Source organism: Tamandua tetradactyla, chromosome X (genome assembly GCF_023851605.1).
Source record: "Tamandua tetradactyla isolate mTamTet1 chromosome X, mTamTet1.pri, whole genome shotgun sequence".
In the NCBI taxonomy this organism is placed as follows: domain Eukaryota; kingdom Metazoa; phylum Chordata; class Mammalia; order Pilosa; family Myrmecophagidae; genus Tamandua; species Tamandua tetradactyla.
In genome coordinates this window covers 75,327,662-75,347,927 of record NC_135353.1, presented here as the reverse complement: position 1 = coordinate 75,347,927, position 20,266 = coordinate 75,327,662, and the positions used below count along the sequence as shown (strand labels likewise).

At 34.4% G+C, this 20,266-nt stretch overlaps 1 pseudogene; it reads left to right on the top strand.

Annotated features, from left to right (window-relative positions):
* LOC143671892 (BRCA2 and CDKN1A-interacting protein-like) overlaps positions 1-4,566 on the top strand; it is a 28,543-nt pseudogene extending 23,977 nt beyond the window's left edge.
* The last annotated feature ends 15,700 nt before the right edge of the window (positions 4,567-20,266 follow it).

The following is a 20,266-nucleotide window of genomic DNA, read 5'->3' as shown; positions in this document are numbered from 1 at the left end:
GAATCTAGGGTTTCATTGGTCAATCATTATTATTATCAACCCTTTTGTCCCCATTCCAATTTATTCTATTCCTCTTTCCTTTCCAAGCAATGCCCTCTCTTTAAAAGCAGGTACCCTCAAGGTTGGGAAATCATTTCATGTTGTAATTCACCCACTGAGACAATGAGACTCTGGGTCTGGTTTTCAAAAAACAGTCTGTGGGTATACAAAATAAGATTTTCTTTCAAGGCAAACATGAGAACTTTCATATCCTTCCTATGGCATTTAAGTTGGAAACTGGATGCTTTGTGCTCATCCCCTTCTTTTACAGCTGTTTCCAGCCTACTTAGGAATAGCCAGCAAATATCATTAAATTGTATTATTTTACAAAACTCTGTTTAGTTGTCAAAGACACTCTCACCCAGAGTCTTGCCTCTCATAAGCATTTGACTAGATTTAGCCAGTGTTGATATATTGCATATCTCTATTGCCAACTCTGCCATGAATATGAGTGTCATTTTGATTATTTAAAATAGAATCATTAGTGTCTTTGAACATAATAAGATCAGAGAACCAATTCCTAACACCCCAGAATCAACTCAGAAATGTCATCCTTGAGATTCTATTTCTCAACAACCACTCCCAATACTAAAATCTGTAGGTTCTCTGGGGAAACAAAACTGACCCACTCACATATGTACATATACATGTATATAATGCAAATATTATAGGATTTTTATAAGAATTGGCTGACATGACAGTGGTATTGGCAAGTCCAAATTCTGTAAGGAAGAGCACAAACTGGGAATTCTGAAGAAGGTTTTAATAAATTCCGCATGAGAAGCTGGCTGGCTGAAGTAGAGATGGAATTTTTCCCTCTGCCTGCTGATATTATCACTTATACTTTTAAAGCATTCAACTGATTGCTAATTGGATGAGACTTTTTTTAATTGTTGGAGGCAAACTCCTCAATTTATTGTAGATGTAATCAGCCACAGATGCAATCAACCTACTGATTCTTTAAGTCCATGAAATATCCTCACAATATCAATCAGGCCAGCCCTTGCTTGACCAAAAAAATGGATACCATCACCTGGTCAGGTTGACACCTGAATTTAACAATCAAATGCACAAGATGTAGTCTCAGCATGGAATGGTGTTTGCATTATAAGAGGTATGTTGAAACTGAGACCAACTTACAGGAAAGCAGAATCATGTATATCTTCTCACAATAACTACCCAGCATACGCTCATCAAGTGGAATGGCAAGCAGAATTGCTCATTCTATTTAAAGTCTGTGTTTCCTAAGGACCATGCAACAAGAACCTACAAAATTGCATTTTCATAAGAAATGTGTGTAAAACAAAATACATATATAAGTTTGTGAACTGAGAAACTCCTATATTAATGAAATATTTAATATATGCATTAATTAATTAATTATTCTGATAAGGGAATAGGGTAAGTGAAATCTGAAAATTCTTCACTATGAGGTCTCCAGTAATGCCCTGCAGGATCTTGCCAATTTGCACCTTCCTGAGTTAAATCAAATCATTTAATTAATTATTCAGATAAGGAAATTCATGTTTCATATTGGGTGAGTTAATCTATGATTCAATCAACAAGTAAAAATAATAAAATAGCCTTAGTTTTGAGAGGAATCTAAGAAGATGGAACAAATGTAAAGCATGTTACTTTGGCTTAAAAGTCCAGCTAAAAAGCATGATTTCCAAAATGAAGCTCTCTATAAGTCTGCTGCCCCATAAAAGCAATAAAAATATCTCAAAACAACATAAAATCAACTTTTTAAATACTCTAGAAATTAACCAATGTCTTAAAAAATTGAAGGGGATGTATTCAAAAAAAATTTCTGAACTTTGTTAGGAACAACAGGATCTGTTGCATTTTAACATGGTCAATTCCTACCCCCCCTCTATCCAGCCTTTTGGTAGCTATGATAAAAAAGCATTCCAGCAAACACTGGAGGAGGAGGCTTGGGTTTGGAGCTCCTCAACGTCCCATCTCCTGAGCATTGTTACAGTTTGACCTATATGCGTGATCCCTAGAAGAGCACGGTTCCCAAGCAATGTTTTTCATTTGACTCAGAACTTGCTCCATGGTAAAATTTCTACTGTTAGGATGTTTATTAAAGACAATTAGCTGTAATTGTTTAGTAGTGAAGCTGCAAGGAGCCAGAATATTAGCCAGGGCAAACAAAAACCTAGCCAAATATTTAAAAGGAAGTTCTCATAACAAGATGCCCATGGGAAGTTTTGAAAGGCAAAGGCATACACTTAGGGATCCAGAGGAATACATATAAGTTCAAGGATGTGTATCTGCCAGGAAAGACTTGAGAAGATTCTAACCTCTCATATCTATCTGCCTGACCTTGAGATATGCATAAACAGGAAGTGAAGATTAAGACTAAGCTGGGAATGGCTTACTGGAATATTGGAGACATACTGCAACACATACACACAGCCCCTCAGCAAAGTGTAGAAATCTTATTCATCCAAGGCATTGAAGAAGATCCCTGAACAAGCATTAACTGGCCACTTCACTAACTGAGCATGACTTTCATGGCTACAGATGATAGAAAATGCAAACTTTAGAAAATTACTCCAGGAAAGTCACTAAACAAAAAAATAGCACTAAAAGAAGAAAGAAAGACAAACAAGACTAAGCAACAGCAATAACCGTGAGTGTGGGGAGGAGTAGGATTTCCAGAGTTGCCACATTATTTTAGATAAAATGTCCAGTTTTTACAAGAATGTTTGAGGCATGCAAAGAAAATGTAAAACATGGCACACAGACAAAAATCAATTAATAGAAACTGTCCCTTAAGGAGCCCAGATGTTGAACTTACTAGACAATGACTAAAAATCAGCTACAATAAATAAGTTCAAAGAACTAAAGAAAATGATGTCTAAAGAATTAAAGGAGTACAACATGTTGTTTAGAGCCAACAGTTGCATGCGGGGGTGGGGGGGTCTTGTGAAAGCAAGGTGCCCCAGCCCACTGCAATGAGGAAGAAGAGAAAGAGGAAACTGATGATGAAAATGAAGAGGATGAAGACAGTGATGAATAAGATTATGAAGATGATGATGTTGTTGATGAGGAAGTTAATATTGAATTGAAGCCTACTCCATTTCAGAAGACGATTATGATGGAAATAAGAAATTTCTGTATCAGCTTTTCCTAAAGGCATCATTGAATATTGCAAAACTAACAAATCTCTAATACGACTGAACCACTTTGGTAGTGTGAGTAAGCAAACAGATGTTTCAGAAGACAGGGATGATGAAGAAGATGTTGATGTAGATGAGATTTTTTGTTTCACAAACCTTTTAAATTTAACTGACTGAAGGTTACCCAGTGTGCTAAACAAATTAAAGAGTTGATTACAAGCTTCTGTGAGAAGAACTATGAAAAGAGCATGGTTGAATAACTGGACAACTTTTTAAATGATCCCACCAAGCCTGCGGACTTGCTTCTAAGTGAAAGATTCATTAATGTCCCTCCAAAGATTTCTCTGCCCATGCACTAGCAAATTCAAAAAGAACTGGTTGAGGCACATAAAATGAACAAGCCATGTGGGGAATGTGACTTCTACCTTCTGATTAGTAAGACATTTATGGAACCAAGAAAAAACAATTCCAAAGAGAAAATGAGTAACCAAAAAAAGATGAGTTAATGTTTTTAAATGCAGAGGAATATTTTTTTTATGAGAAGGCAATCTTGAAGTGCCATTACTCAAGGCAGGAGGACAGGGAAAAGTGCCTAAAGAGGCAGGTGGTTTTTCAGTGCTATATCTATGAGGACTGTTCTAGTTTGCTGGCTGCTGGAATGCGATATACCAGAAATGGAATGACTTTTAAAAAGAGGAATTTAATAAGTTGCTAGTTTACAGTTCTAAGGCTGAGAAAATGTTCCAATTAAAACAAGTCTGTAGAAATGTCTAATCTAAGGCATCCAGGGAAAGATACCTTGGTTTAAGAAGGCCATTGAAGTTCAGGGTTTCTCTCTCAAGTGAGAAGGCAAATGGCAAAGATGGTCAGGGTTTCTTACTCATCTGGCAAGGTACGTGGTGAACACAATGTCATCTGCTAGCTTTCTCTCTTGGTTTCCTGTTTCCTGAAGCTCCCTGGGAGGCATTTTCCTTCTCCATCTCCAAAGGTTGCTGGCTAGGGAACTCTCTGCTTCTCGTGGCTACATCATTCTTCTCTGCTCTCTTTGAATCTCTCTCATTCTCCAAAATATTTCTTCTTTTATAGGATGCCAGTAAACTAATCAAGACCCACCTGAATGGATGGGGACACATCTCCACCTAATTCAGCTTAACAACCACTCTTGATTGAGTCACATTTCCAGGGATATGATCTAGCTACAGTTTCAAACATACAGTACTGAATAGGGATTAGAAGAAATGACTGCCTTTAAAAAATGGGATTAGGATTAAAACATGGCTTTTCTAGGGTACATAAATCATTTCAAACCAGCACAAGGACCTTGTGAACTGTGATGATGATTCCAGCCAACAAGATGAATGAAATATTAGACAAACTCAAAGACCTTCTATATGTCTAATGCATTCCCAAGGGAAATTGCTAAGAAATACAGTGGAGAGTTACTAAAAAACTCATGACTTTATTAAGATTAAAGCCCTCTACAAAAAAATAAGATTCTGTCACCCATGATACATTTAAAAAATCATTATTTTTTTCATTTTTGTTAAAATAAGTATGTATATGTTTGATTAAAAACTTTTTCAATGAGAAGAAATAAAGAATTAAAGAAAGTACTACAACAATATCTCATTAAACAGAGAATATTAATAAAGGGATAATTATAAAAGAGAACTGAGTAGACATTCTAGAGTTGAAAAGGAAAATGACCAAAATGAAAAATTCACTAGAAGGCCTCAAAAGCAGATTTAAACTGGCTGAAGAATGTACCAGAAAACTTGAAGCTAGGCCAATATAGATCATCCAGTCTGAAATACAGAAACAAATGGAATAAAGAGAAATGATCAGAGACCTGATAGACCTGTAGAAAAGCATCAAGTGTATCAACATACACACAATAAGAGTTCCAAAAGAGTAAAGAGATAAAAGAGGCAAAAAATTTAAGAAATAATGGCTGAAAATGTCCCCAAATTGATGAAAACATTTAATCTACACATACCAGAAACCCAAAAAACTCAAAATAGGATAACCTCAAAGATAACCACACTCACACACATCATAATCAAATTATCAAAAGCAAAGATAAAAAGAGATTCATGAACAGCAAGACAGAAGTTATTCATCATGTGCAAGGGATTCTTGGTAAGGTTAAAAGCTGAATTTTTAAAAATCAGAAACCATGGATGCCAGAAGGTTAGAGGGATGACTTACTCCTAATGCTAAAAGAAAAAGACAATCAATCAAGAATTCTGTATCCAGCAAATGTATCCCTCAAGACTGAAGAAGACACAAAGATATTCAAAGAGAAAATCAGTGAGAATTTTTCACTGGTAGACCTACCTATAAATATTCCCTAAAGGGAGCCTTTCAGAAGGAAATAGGCACTAGATGGTAACTCAAATTCACACGAAGAAGTAAAGAGCAATAATAAAGGTAGTTACATAAGTAAAATACAAAATAGGTTAAGATAAAAGACAATATAATTTTATTTTTGTATCTTTTCTTTACCTACCTGATTTAAAAATAACTACATAAAACCATAATTATAAAACTATTTTGATGGGCTTATAAGGTATACAAATGTGATTTATATGGCAATAATAACACAAGAAAAGGGAGTGAATGGAGCTATGTTGTAGCAAAATTTTTGTATACTATTAAAATTAAGTTAGTATTAATAAGAACTAGATTGTCTTAAATTGAGATAATTGTAGCAATCATGACAACCATTAGGAATATAACTAAAAAATTATAGTAAAAGAAATACCAAGGGAACTAAAACGGTACACTAGAAAATCTTTATTAAACATAAAAGAAAGAAGTAATGGAGGGACAGAGGACCGATAAATTTAGAAGACATATAAAAAATAAATGGTATAATGGCAGAAGTAAATCCTTCATCATAGGCAATCACTTTTAAAAACAGATGATTTGAATTCAGCAGTAAAAAGGCAGAGACTGGCAGATTGGAATAAAACTACATTTTAACTATATATTGTATACATAATTTATTCAAAACACAAATTGATTGAAAGTACAAAGATTAGAAAATGATATATCATGGAAAGAGCAATCAAAAGAGTGTAGGTTTGTTTCCCGGTGCCTGCCTATGCAAAAAAAAAAAAGAATGTAGGATTAGAAACACTAATATAAGACAAAATGAATTTTAAAGTGAAAATTTTTACTAGAGACAAAGAGGAACATTTTATAAGATCAAATGAGCAACAACAGATAACAATTGTAAAAATATATCCACCAAACAACAGATGCCCCCAATCTTAGTGAATTTAAGATTAAGAGAATTGAAAAGAGCAATAGACAATTCAACAATTATGGTAGGTGACTTCAATATTCCTCTGTCTAAATAACAGGGGGAACAAATGTTAAAATGAATTTAGTTTGAAATGCTAGTGATCAATGAAAGGGATCAGTAAGGGGTATGGCATGTAAAAACTTTTTTTTCTGTTTGTTATATTTTTCTATTGTCTTTTTATTTCTTTTTCTGAATTGATGCTAATGTTCTGGGAAATGATCATGGTGATGAATATGCAACTATGTGATGATATTGTGAATTGCTGAGTGTATGTGTTGGGAATGTTTGTGTTTCTTGTAATTTTTTTAAGTAATAAAAAGTTAAAAAAAATAGTCCTCTGTCAATAAAAACAAACAAAATCAACAATGATACGGAAGATTTAAATCACACTATTAACGAATTTGACATATCAGACATCTGTTGAACAATCCTCCCCAAAACATAAGAATACATTTTCTGAAGTACACATGTAACATTATCCAGGAGAGATGATGTTCTAGGCCATAAAACAAGTTGTAATATACTTAAAAGGACTGAAGTCACACAAAATATGATCTCAGAACAAGAAGGGGTGAAATTAGAAAGAACAACTCCTCAACTTTTTGGAAATCCACAAATATTTAGAAATTACACAACATTTCAAAACAACCCATGAGTCAAGTAAGAAATTACAGTGGAAATTAGAAAGTATCTTGATCTGAATGAAAATAAAAACAAAACATATCAAATATATGGGATGCAGCAGAGTGGTGTTTAGAGGTAAATTTAGAGCATTAAATTCCTATATTAGAAGAAAAAAAGAATGTATCAATCTTAAGGTAAGCAAAAGGCAGGAAATAGATATTATTTACTAATATTTATTAATCACTGTTTATTACTAGTAGTAATGAAATAGAAAACAGAAAATAGATAAAATCAAAGAAACTAAAACAAATTTGATAAACCCTTAACTAGACTAACCAATAAAAAAAAGTGAAGACGCAAATCATGAAATTGAGAATGAAAGAAGGGACATGACCACAAGCCCTAAGAAAGTAAATAAGTTTAAGAGAAGACTTGAATAACTTTATGACAACATAGTTGATGATTTAGATTAAATGGGCAAATTCTCTGGAAGACACAAGTTAATGAAGTTGAATCAATAAGAAATATTATATCTGAAAATGCCTACAACAAGAACATATATTGGATTAGTAATTAATAAGTCTTCCCACAAAGGGAAGCTCTGACCCAGATGACTTCATTTGTATATTGTCAACTATTTAATAGACAAATAATAAGAATACTCCACCAAATCTTAGGAGAAATAGAGAAGAATTAAATACTTCCAATTCATTCTGTGAGGAGAGTATCACTCTGATACCAAAGCCACACTAATACAACAAAAGAAAACAAACCTACAGATCAATGCCCCTCATAAATATATTCACAAACATCCTCAACAAACTGCTAACAAGCTCAAATCCAGTACCATATTAAAAAGATTAAATAACATGACCAAGTGGAATTTATTTCAGCAATACTGAGAATGATTTAATATTTGAAAATAACCCAATGTAATACATCATATTAATAGAACAAAGAACAAAAAATACATGATCATATGAATAGACACATAAAAATGATTTAACAAAATCCAACAACACCTTCATGAATAAAAACTCAACAAACTAGAAATATAAAGAAAGCCTTTCAACCTTATATCAGGCACTTGTGAAAAAACCCACAACCAACATCATACTTAATGGCCAAAGACTTCAAGCTTTCCTTTCAAGATCAGAAACAAGAAAAAGATGTTCGCTTTAATCATTTCTGCTCAACATATTACTGTATGTTCTATCTTGGGTAATTAAGCTATAAAATAAAATAATAAGCATTCAAATTGTAAAGAAAGGAGTAAAACCATCTCTACTTGCAGATGACACTATCTCATATATTGAAAATTCATAAAAGCTACAAAAATCTACTAGAAGTAATTTAAAAAGTTCACCAATGCTATACATTACAAGATCAATACTCAAAACATCATTTGTGTGGGATATCACAACCACTAGAATGGCCATTACATAGAAAACAGAAAATGAAATATGCTAGAGAGTTTGTGGAGAAAGAGGCACACTTATCTACTGTTGGTGGGAATGTAACATACTGCAACCATTCTGGAAGGCAGTTTGGTGGCTTCTCAAGAAGTTAAGTATAGAATTGCTATATGATCTAGCAATCTCATTACTAGGTATATATTCAGAGGAACTGAAGGCAAGGACAAAATGGACCTCTGCACAGCGATATTTATAGCAGCATTACTTATGATTATCAAGAGATGGAAATGGCCCAAATGTCCATCAACAGATGAGTGGCTAAACAAGCTGTAGTATATACATATGATGCAATATTACACAGCTGTAAGAATAAAGCCATGAAGCATGTAACAACGTGGACAGGTTATAAGAGATAGAGAGTAGAGATTAGGCATTTGGTGCTGAAGGAATACATATATACTGTATATACGTATTCATATATACATATATACAGGTTTTGTATACTGTACATATGTAGTCATATATACATATATACTGTATATATGTATTCATATATACAGGATTTGTATACATATATACAGGTTATACAAATTGATTGCAACAGGATTGATTGTAAAATTCAGAAATGGAAAGCATAATACTATCTGATGGTAGCACAACAATATAAGTACACTGAATCAAGCTCAATCTGACAATGGTTGAGGAAAAAGGGCTGGGGGCACATATTAGACCACAACAAAAGACAGAGGATAAAGATTGAGATGGTATACTTTAAGAATGTCTAGATAAGTCAATGATGGATTAAATGTACAAATATAAAATGTTTTTGCATGGGAGAGAACAAATGTATGTCAACATGGCAAGGTGTTGAAAAAAGGATGGTATACAGGGAAAAATGCAATCAATGCAAGCTAGGGTCTATAGTCAATAGTAACACTGTAATATGCTTTCACTGAATGTAACAAAGACATTATGCCAAAACTAAATGTCAACAAGCAGGCAATATGATGAAGGGGTATGGATTCTTTGCAGAAGAAAAGGAAATATCTTCATATAGATTATGGTGGCAAAGGCATGGCTGTTTACATAGGTTGGACTGTATGATGTGCATAAAAATATTTTCTTTAAAGTCCCACAAATATCCAACTTCCCATTTTGTCAATGGAAATAGAGAAGCGATAAATTTAACTGATATTTCCAAGAACTCACTATTTACAAGTGGGAAGAAAAGACATTTACTAAAGCTTATTCTGACATGTAGTTTCATGCCTTTATACCACACTAGCTTGACAAGTTTCAGTTTTATGTGACAATTTGGATGAAACTTGAAAAGATTATGCTAAAGAAGCCAGATCCAAAAAGCCATATGTTATATGATTCTTTTTATATGCATGTCTATAATACGCAAATCTATAGAGACATAACAGATTAGCAACTACCTAGGTAGAGTGAGTGAGTAGGAATGACTATTATGGTAAAGGGTTTCCTTTTGAAGTGATACAAACTTCCAAAATCAGATTGTACTGATGTTTGATCAATTCTGTGAATATGCTAGAAACCACTGAACTGTATTCTTTAAATGGGGGAATTTTATGCTATGTGAATTACATGAATAAAATTGTTTTTAAAAAATACCCTAAGCTTTCACAATTTTTCCTAACTTTAGTTTATCAGTGAACTATCAGTTTCTCACTTGTTTTTCTTGATGAAGGCAGGTACATCGGAATAAGGGGTTTATCTCCCATTGGCTTATTTTCTCTTAAACCCAGGCAAATGAAAAGGAGTATCACTAGCATGGGCTCAACTACCTTATCTTTCTTAGGATGACAGGTTAATTAATTGAAGCATTATTCTATCTGTCCCCTGCTGAACAATACAAGTTATTTTTTGGTTCATGAGCATGCTCACTACCTATACTCTTAATATTAGTGCAGCCTTAGCTTCTATTTTTTTCTGAAGCCAATAAAACCATCTTCACAGAAATGTTCCCACAAACTAGACTGAAACCTGACTCCCCTTTTTATTTCATGTCTCCAAGTTTGTATAATCACATGCAGAACTCCAAGTAACACCTTTGAGTTTTTCACAATATAAAATTAATGGCAAAGAGTAGGCATTTTATGAAAGCCTATAAGGATAGCCTTCTCAAATTTTGAGTCTTGTTGTGTTTTTTAGTGGAAGAGGCTTCCTTAGGTAGGGCTAGACAGAGCCATTGCTGTAGAATCAGACATCTGATGAGCTTTGGAGATGATGTATTAAATACCTCAGTGCTGGTTTGGAGCTGTTTTGTACCTTAGAAAATGCCATGTTCTTTTAATCCATTCTTATGAGTGCAGAATATTGTGGGTTGGGCATTTTGGTGAGAGTGTTTCAAATGAGTGTGATCCATCCAATTCAAGGTGGGTCTTAATCCTTCACTGAGTCCTTTATGAAAGGATGAAGGACAGAGAGAGAGTGCTTAGAGAGAAACACTCTGGAGATGCTAAGAGAGGACCCACAGACACTCAGAGAGAAAGTCACTGGAATCAGAAGCTGAAAGCAGTGGAACCCAGGAGCAAAGACCAGAAGATGCTGGCTATGTGTCTTTTCATGTGTCAGAGGGACACCAGATGCCAGCAGCCTTTCCTAAAAGAAGGTATCTTCCTCCTGATGCCTTAATTTGGACATTTTCATCAACTTAGCTTATAAATTTGTAAACTAATAAATCCTCATTCTAAAAGCCAACCCATCTCTGGCATATTGTATTCTGACAACTTTAGCAAATTGGAACAACCTCCAAAACTGAGATTCTATGAGAAAATTTGCCAGTTCTCCAATTTTATTTTCATTACATACATGGATATAGACTTAGTCCAGATTTCCCTTAAAGTGCACAAAAAGTGTAGGCAGAATGCATTCAGCAAATGCTTGATTATTGATTGAGTGAAAGTGAATTCATTGAATACTGAAGTTTTATATAGATTTCATAGATAATTATTTTGACTTTTACCTTTCCTTTGGCTGTGAATATCAAGTCTTGAAATATAAATTCACTATCACATATTGCCTGAAATTTCTCTGAATTATTCTCTTCAAATTTTGAAGACTATTTCTTCTATTGGAGATTCTCTCCAACGTGGGCACTGGCAGAGCATGAAATTAGAGTCAAGGTTAGAGCTTTACTGTTAAGGAAGTATGAGCAACATAAAAATCATCATAATACTTTCTGTCTCTGATCTCTGTCTCTGTCTCTTTTTATTTCTCATATTCTCTCCCTCTTATGCACACACACACACACGCACACACAGAGGCAATGTTTTTATTACAGCATCTCAGATTGTAGTTGTAAGCCTTTTGTTTTGGGGAGGTAGTTTTTCTTTCAGTTTGGAAGCATGAAAATAATTGTCTTGCAGGACACCCTCTAAAACATAATCAGATTGGAAAAATTTGTGATCAATTCATCAGAAAACGTCCATCAGATTGGAAAAATCTGTGACCAATGCACCAAGCAGAGGGGCATCATCTTGTGAGATGATTCATGTACTATAAATATTAAACACCAAATGACCTTTATTTAGCACCAGCATATGGTATTGTGCTGAGTACTATGCCATGATAGTAACATGGGTACTTTATCTTTCTTCCATATAGTACTTTAATCACCTACATTTTCATTGGTAGGAAAAATACATACACTAAGACAAAATTTATAGCCATATGTGTCACTGAAAGCTTACTGAAGAAATATTGTCACCAAACCTTCTGAAAACAATGCTAATCTGCTGCAGAATTCATGCTTTGCAGGCATTGTATGAAAATTGCATTCTCTCATTTATGTGTAAGAAAAAGGAAATAATCACAAAGCTAAGAACCCCTGTGGGTTGTGACTTTAGCAGATGTGCTGATTAAACTAAATGCTTTACATATTTCTGTTTGATTTTAAAACCAAGTACAACAAGGGACTGTTGTTTCATATTTTGAAAAAGGTTAGATAAACAAGGTGAAGTTTTTACTGACCCAAAGCAAAAAGTGAAAGTAACATAATTCCTAAATTTCATTATTTAACATCTTAATAAAAATAAACTATTTTAATAAAACCATTTATTGTTGAAGATTTTGGAAAGGGTATCAAAGATCATCTAGTACCCTGATTACTAATTGCTAGTCTCAGAATGGATTTACAAATATCACCCAGAGATTTTGTTAAAAGTAGCCAGGCTCAAAAGACCTGTATTAAAACATATGGATTCACTAGGTTTGTAGTAGAATCCACGAATCTGTATTTTAAAATAATATTCTTGAGATCTTGCTGATATGCATACAGGCTTGAGAAATGCTGTTTCTTGTATGATCAAATAGCTTCTGGTAGAGCAACTATTCTGAAAAGAGTAACTAGGAAATTCATTTAAATATATATTTCAAATATGTATTCATATATATGAATCAGAAAGCCTTTGAGACAACTAGACCTTGAAGGAATAGGATTCAGGAGAAGGAGGAACCACAAAGAGATGAGTTAACATTCTGCAGCCACATTTTTTTTCCTTCAGACACTTGCTAATTCTGGGCACAAGGCAAAAAGCTGTGGAGATTCTGTACACATGCGCGCGTGCACACACACACACAAACAGAACCTCTACTATAAGGGGAAAAAGCCAAGATAAAAAATAGCAGAACTTTTGGTAGCTTCACTGGACTATAGAACCAAAAAGTGGATATTCTATGGTCCAGAATCCCACGGATAATGTGATAAGGCAATGGCAGAGGACCAAGTCCAACATGGAGCCATTTCACCCATAAAAACATTTGCCAAGCTATGAAGTTTGCCAAGAGGTAAGAGACCAAGTAGCTGGAAAACTGGAAAAGAGTTTTTCAAACCATCTTGTGCCACGGAGGCAAGCACTTGCTGGGTACAGAGTGTCCCCAGCCAACTACTGTCATAGCACACCAGAGGGTTATGTTGTAGTATAAGTGATTTAGAGGTACTTGGAGTCTTATATATACTGCAGCATAGCTCAAGGCAACTCAATCCCTGACTAGATTAAGGCCTATTAGCCTTTACCCTATCTGCCTTGAAGAGGAATGAATGCTTTCAGAAGGAAAATAATATTATTTAGATCATCTACAAATATTCATGCACATTATCTAAAATCCTACCCAAACTAACAAGCTATTCTCAGAGACAGGATCAAATCACCAAAATCCAGGATAAGAGAAATATAGAAACCTATAAATTGATCCAGATATTGGTGATAATGGAAATAACCATGATAAATATCTCAAAAAAGTAAAGAAAATGATGGGGAAATAAATGAAACTATGGAAAATTTACCTAAAGAATTTTAATCTATCAATATAAAACATAATGGAAATTTTAGAATAAAAAGAATAAAATTTGAAATTAAAAATGCAGTAGTTGGTGTTCTAGTTTGCTAGCTGCTGGAATGCAACATACCAGAAACAGAACAGCTATTCAAAGGGGAAATTTATTAAGTTGAAAGTTTACAGTTCTAAGGCTATGAAAATGTCCCAATTAAAGCAAGGCTCTAAAAATGTCCATATTAAGGTATCTAGAGGATACCTTGCTTGAAGAAGGTTGATGAAGTTCAGGGTTTCTCTCTCAACTGGAAAGGCACATGGCAAACATTGTGATGTCTACTAGCTTTCTCTCCATGCTTCTTGCTTCATGAAGGTCCCCCAGGGCCTTTTCCTTCTTTATCGCCAAAAGGTCTCTGACTGCTTGGGCTCTTGAGGCTCTCCTGTGGCTCTCAAGCTCTCTCCATAAATGTTTCCTCTTTGAAAGGATTCCAGTAAAGTAATCAAGACCCACCTGGAATGGGTGGAATCATATCCCCCTCTAATCAAAAGTTAATACCCACAATTGGATGTGTCATATTTCCATGGAGATAATCTAATCAAGATTCTAACACATAGTGCTGAATAGGGATTAAAGAAATGGTTGCCTCCATGAGACAGAGTCTGGGTTAAAACATAGCTTTTCTAGGGCACATAATCCTTTCAAACCGGCACAGTTGGTTTTAAGAGCAGATTAGATGGAGCTGAAGAGAGGATTGGTGAATGAAAGGATATAGCAATACAAAAGCACATCAAGAGAAAAAGAGAATAGAAGTGTATGGAAAGTACTAAAATGTGTATAAGAGACATATGAGATGCTTAGGAATAAGTGAGAAATTGACAACGGCTTACACAGGGATTCAGAAATATTAACTGTATATTGATTTGGATTGTAAAAAGCACTAACATACATTCTAGTAATCTTCAAATTGTGCATATGTATACTTATGTGGTATACAAGATAATTCAAAAGTGGGAAGTAAATATTGAAAACTCCATTTATTTTAACTCATTCAATTTGTATTTTTATGTTTTTTAAATGTTACACAAACTCATACATGATAGTTCATGAATATACATAAAGGAAAAATAAACATTTACTTTGCTGTGAGTGTCTTGCCAAAACCTTTTTCTAACTGAAAGAGGTATGGTCAATATTTTGGAAATATAGACCTATTTTATATGGGAGTACACTCCTGGATATTAAATATCTGATGAGTTACTTTTCCTGCTGAATAGTTATTTTTGCTGTATATTAGTTTCTGAAATTTCCCTTTCGGAGAATTGTAGCCACAGACATTTCCCTTATACCAGATGATAAGCAACTCATAGAACACATATGAAAAAGGTAATTTTCAGTGTCAGAGGTCCAAAGGCAAAATAGTAAAATAGACAAAGCTTATTGGTGAGGAACCTGTTCCCATTCCTTCTGAAACTTCTCCCAGATCGAAAGTCCTCCCTATCACCAGGGATATTTATTTTCTCACTTTTCTAAGTGCTTCCTACTTTTTCTCCATTCATTTCTGTTCACCCTACAAAGGACACACTTCAAAGTTCTTTCCCTTTCCACCCAACTATTTAAAACTCCTAGTCTCCCAATTTTGACTTTTCAGATATTTTCAATTGTCTGTTTGTCAAGAAGAAAGTGTTTCAACTAATAAAATCTGAGCACAAATGATATTTATACCAATAGGTACTTGTTGAAAAATTTTAAAGAAGTTTTTTAACCCAGTGTGGTATAAAGGCATGAAAATGGGTGTCAGAATAAGCTTTAGGAAATGTCTTTTCCTTCCACTTCTAGTGAGTCTTTGGAAATATCAGTTAAATTCATTGGTTCTCTGTTTCCATTCATAAAATGGGAGTTTGGATACTTTTTGGACTATAAAGGAAATATGTTTATCCACTGTTATGGCGTACTGTGAAAAGTTTTACTAGGACCTGAGTTAAAGGACAAGCACTATAACTTAAAAGATGACTCACTAGATAGCAAAAAATTTACCCCCACAGAGGTATGTGCTTACATCTCAAAGGGAGATGAAACTCAGATTGAAGAAGATGTTCTAGGTTTTGTCAACAAAGAGACAATTGTCTTATCTGCAACCCCAGTCCCCAAAACTTCCCAGCTCCTTAAACAACCTATACACCCATGAGACATTTATATATAATCCAAAACTTAAGAACCCAGAGTCCTCTTCCTCTCTCCCCAAGGAGAGTTGTTCATATTAAGGAGATTGTTTCTATCCATCTCTCAAGAGGGGAGCCAGGAGGAGAAAGAGACATTGTGTTTATAAGCTTCATGATTAATATTTTCAGAGTTCATCTCCTAGAGCACAGACCATATCATGTGAAGGATGGCATCTGACTTTCATTACATTAAATTTGGGAAAATATTTGGGGCAAAGAGGAACCAAGGTTGTTATTGCTAAATAATAATAATCTGCCTTTGGCCCAGAAATCTCATGTTTACTTTCTGGATTAATCATATGAAAAATATAAATATTAAACTCATCATCTGTCTTATCAGCTTCACAAGGGAAGCTCAAATTAGGTAGTAGATCTGGAAGGGCTTCAAATAGAACCTAGAAATCACAGGAGATCATTATCTTCAATTTTATTTCACAGATGCTTTTTGCGAAGGGGTAAGATGCTTGTGATAACTAAAAGACACTCACAGTGGTATACTTACTATTTTCCTATGCATTACTTATGCCATAGCTAGGCATTTCATGACAGGAATTTTAGATACCTATCACCAAAAAGCTATGACAACACTTCTTATTAACTATGACCTGAGAGTTTCAACATATACCCCAGCTATAGAGGATAATTATCACCTGTAATAAAGCAGGAACTCTTAACATGTTGTGTTACTTTTAAGACCTTTGGAATGATGACTATCATCTTCTAAAAGTGTAGAAGGAGTTATGTACAAATCACACCAAAAGACAAAGTTAACATTGACAGTCTGAGATGCTTCTTGCTGAGATGTTACATGGAAATAAGTCTAACACATTAACACATGGAGAAATTTCTTCTCTAAAAAAAGGATATAAAGCTTTTGATAACTGTTTTTAGTCTTCTGAAAATCTTTAATTTTTATTTTAAGTATTAATTTTAATATTACTTCATATTTAAATGTGGACACAAAATAATTTACACAAAGAGCACAAATTCAGTTGTCCAAAAACAATTCCCTTCATAAATGAAGTAGTAGTCATCAGAATTTCTTAGTATAGCTACCCTTCCAATAGGAACAATTCTAATGTTAGAGGGAACTCCAAAGACAGAGCTCTCTTATCAAGGAAATGATATATATATATATATATATTCAACATGGTAGCTTTCTCCAGATGTCAAAGTTTCAGCATCAAGGCATTTCTCTGGACACACTGTAGAAAATAAAGTTATTTTAACAAAATTCCATTTCCTTTTGCATTCTTTATCTTTATTCATTTCTACTACAGGGAGTTTCCAATATTCTGATAGTGCTGGGTCTATAGTGTTGGGAAGACAAAACCTATGCCATTGATTTTTTTGCATCTCTTTTAACCATCTTAACATCTTTCATCACTCTATAGATAGAATGTTCCTCTGATGTATAAAGGAAAATATCATACGTATACTGCTTAGCAGCTGTTATTTAAATTATGTATATATACATAGACATATGTACATATATAGAAAAGGTTTTCATGTTACTTAGGAACTTATAGTCTTATTAAGTAATTCATGAGTTGGGCAGGTATAAGGGAGCTCTGAAGGGATGGAAATAGAGAGATATATAGGGTAAACATGGAAGCATGTGATGAACTTTTTTGATTGGCTGAGATTGTATCCATTATATATAGGGAGGGTCTTACAAAGTGGGAGCAGGCATACACTGACAAGTATGGTGTCCTTGTCTATTCTTACAAGCTATCTCTACTAGACCAAAACTGATTTATCATCAGATATTGTTTATCTAGTTCTGCAGAGTTTGTTCCATTTTCTCAGAAATCCTCTGTAAGTCAATTGTTTCTGTCTTCTGGAAAGTCTTCTCTACAAAGGTGACCCTCCTGGTAATGCTTAATGCAGACAGTCATATTATTTTACTGAGCAGTTCCCTCCATTTGCTCATATTTTCAAGAATCTAATTGGAAACGTGATCAAAGCACTCTTGTCACCATCATTGACTTCTTTTTTTGTCAGTTATTTTTTTTCTTTTTATTTCCTTTTCATTTTTTCATATATATTTCTTTTCTTGATTTCAATCAGGTTAATTGGGTGGCTCTTCAACTTTATTTATGACCTGTGTAGTGAATTACTTAGATTGAGTAGATTGTAAGTGCGTCCCTCTATTTGAGTCTCAGTGTCTATTACCTTCTTTACTTTGTGTCAATCCACTAGAAGGGGTATAGTTTCTATAACATTTTGCTTTTGATTAACTATCTTAAGAGCAACCATCTTTCTTGAGGATGACAAAGAATTTGAACAGAATCATGAAACATAGTTTGTACAAGAAGTAAAAATATAGAAGCTGATAATCACAATTAACAGCATAAATCCAAAGTATACAAAGTTTGTCCCTATAGTCAATTAAACCAGGAACCTAAATCAATAAATAGGCCTGTCCATTGAAGTGTTTGAGCCCAACTAATATCATGAAACAACTTAAATTGGTCTTTTACATTATTTAGGTTATTTAACACTGTGTCAGACTTATTAACATAAAACCAACACTGCACTTGGGCAATGAGCATATCTACTGCCCTTTTTCTTTTTTTTTTGTAAGATCACTGATACTAAGCTATCAACTATAATCTGGAGGGCCTGAAGAGCATTGAGGTTAGTGTTAATGCTCCGTTTCATAACTTTAAATATATTTATAACTGCCTACTCCAGATCACATGTTGCTATGGAAGGTTTGGTGGTGTGCATGAAAGAATGGAATTGTGTAATACAGAAGGTCAAGGAATTGGGGTTATTTTCCCCTTTTGTATGTTTGAGGCCCAATGTATAAAAGATCCTAAGTTAGTTTTCTGACTGGCATTTAAGATAGATAATATATGAAAGATCACTTGTTCCAGTCCAATTTACATGTAAATTGCAAAACTTTGTTATCTGCAGTTTTCAAAGGGGGTACAAAAATAGCTAAGACAATGAACAGTGGCAGAATCAGAGAGCCCACATGAGTGGGCAGTAGCTTCTTTTGAAGCACAAAATTTCTGTCTACAATCATCCTCTTTTTAATCAAAGGTAACCCCAAAAAGATTACTCTTGATCATAAAATAAGACTGATATCATTAGATGTCCTGACTATTTACAAAGGTGCAGCAGGAGTGGTGATTTGTTTTAAATGTATCTGTTCTAGTTTGCTAGCTGCTGGAATGCAATATACCAGAAATGGAATGGCTTTTAAAAGGGGTGATTTAATGAGTTGCTAGTTTACAGTTCTAAGGCCGAGAAAATGTCCCCATTACAACAAGTCCATAGTAATGTCCAATCAAAGGCATCCAGGGAAAGATACCTTGGTTCAAGAAGGCCGATGAAGTTCAGGGTTTCTCTCTCATCTGGAAAGGCACATGGTGAACACGGTCAGGGCTCCTCTCTCAGCTGGAAGGGCACATGGCAAATACAGCATCATCTGCTAGCTTTCTCTCCTGGCTTCCTGTTTCATGAAGCTCCCCGGGAGGCGTTTTCCTTCTTCATCTTCAAAGGTCGCTGGCTGGTGGACTCTTTGCTTCGTGGTGCTGCAGCATTCTCTGCCCTCTCTGAGTCTCTCATTCTCCAAAATATTTCCTCTTTTATAGGACTCCAGTAAACCAATCAAGACCCACTCAAATGGGTGGAGACATGTCATCCCCTAATCCAGTTTAACAACCGTTCTTAACTAAATCACATCAACTAGGGAGATGATCTCATTACAGTTTCAAATATACAGTACTGAGTAGGGATTATTCTACCTTTAAGTAATGAGATTTATATTAAAACATGGCTTTCTTAGGGGGCATATATCCTTTCAAACCAGCACAGTATCAAATCTTAGTTAACCTCAACCATGACAAATACAATTCTTTTTCTACAAACCTCCTACAGCTTTCTATATTCATTCAAACTTTTCCCTACACATTCCTGTTTCTCATTCTGCAACCACCAGTCATTTTCCTTAACAAAAACACAACCTGCATACTTTACATGTTTTAGTTACAAAAAATATTTTGGAAACTGTATCAAGCTACATCATAAGAAACATAATTGCTCTTAAAATAAGGTTTGTCAAAATAATAACAATTTGGTTATTAAAAATTACATTTTTAAATCTAGTGAACATAATGCTAACAAGTGATCAGTAAATCTGAATAAATTTAGGGAAGAATTTACCCAAGTAGAATAAAACTTATGCTTGTACCATACTTAGCAATGATAACTCAGAAGAT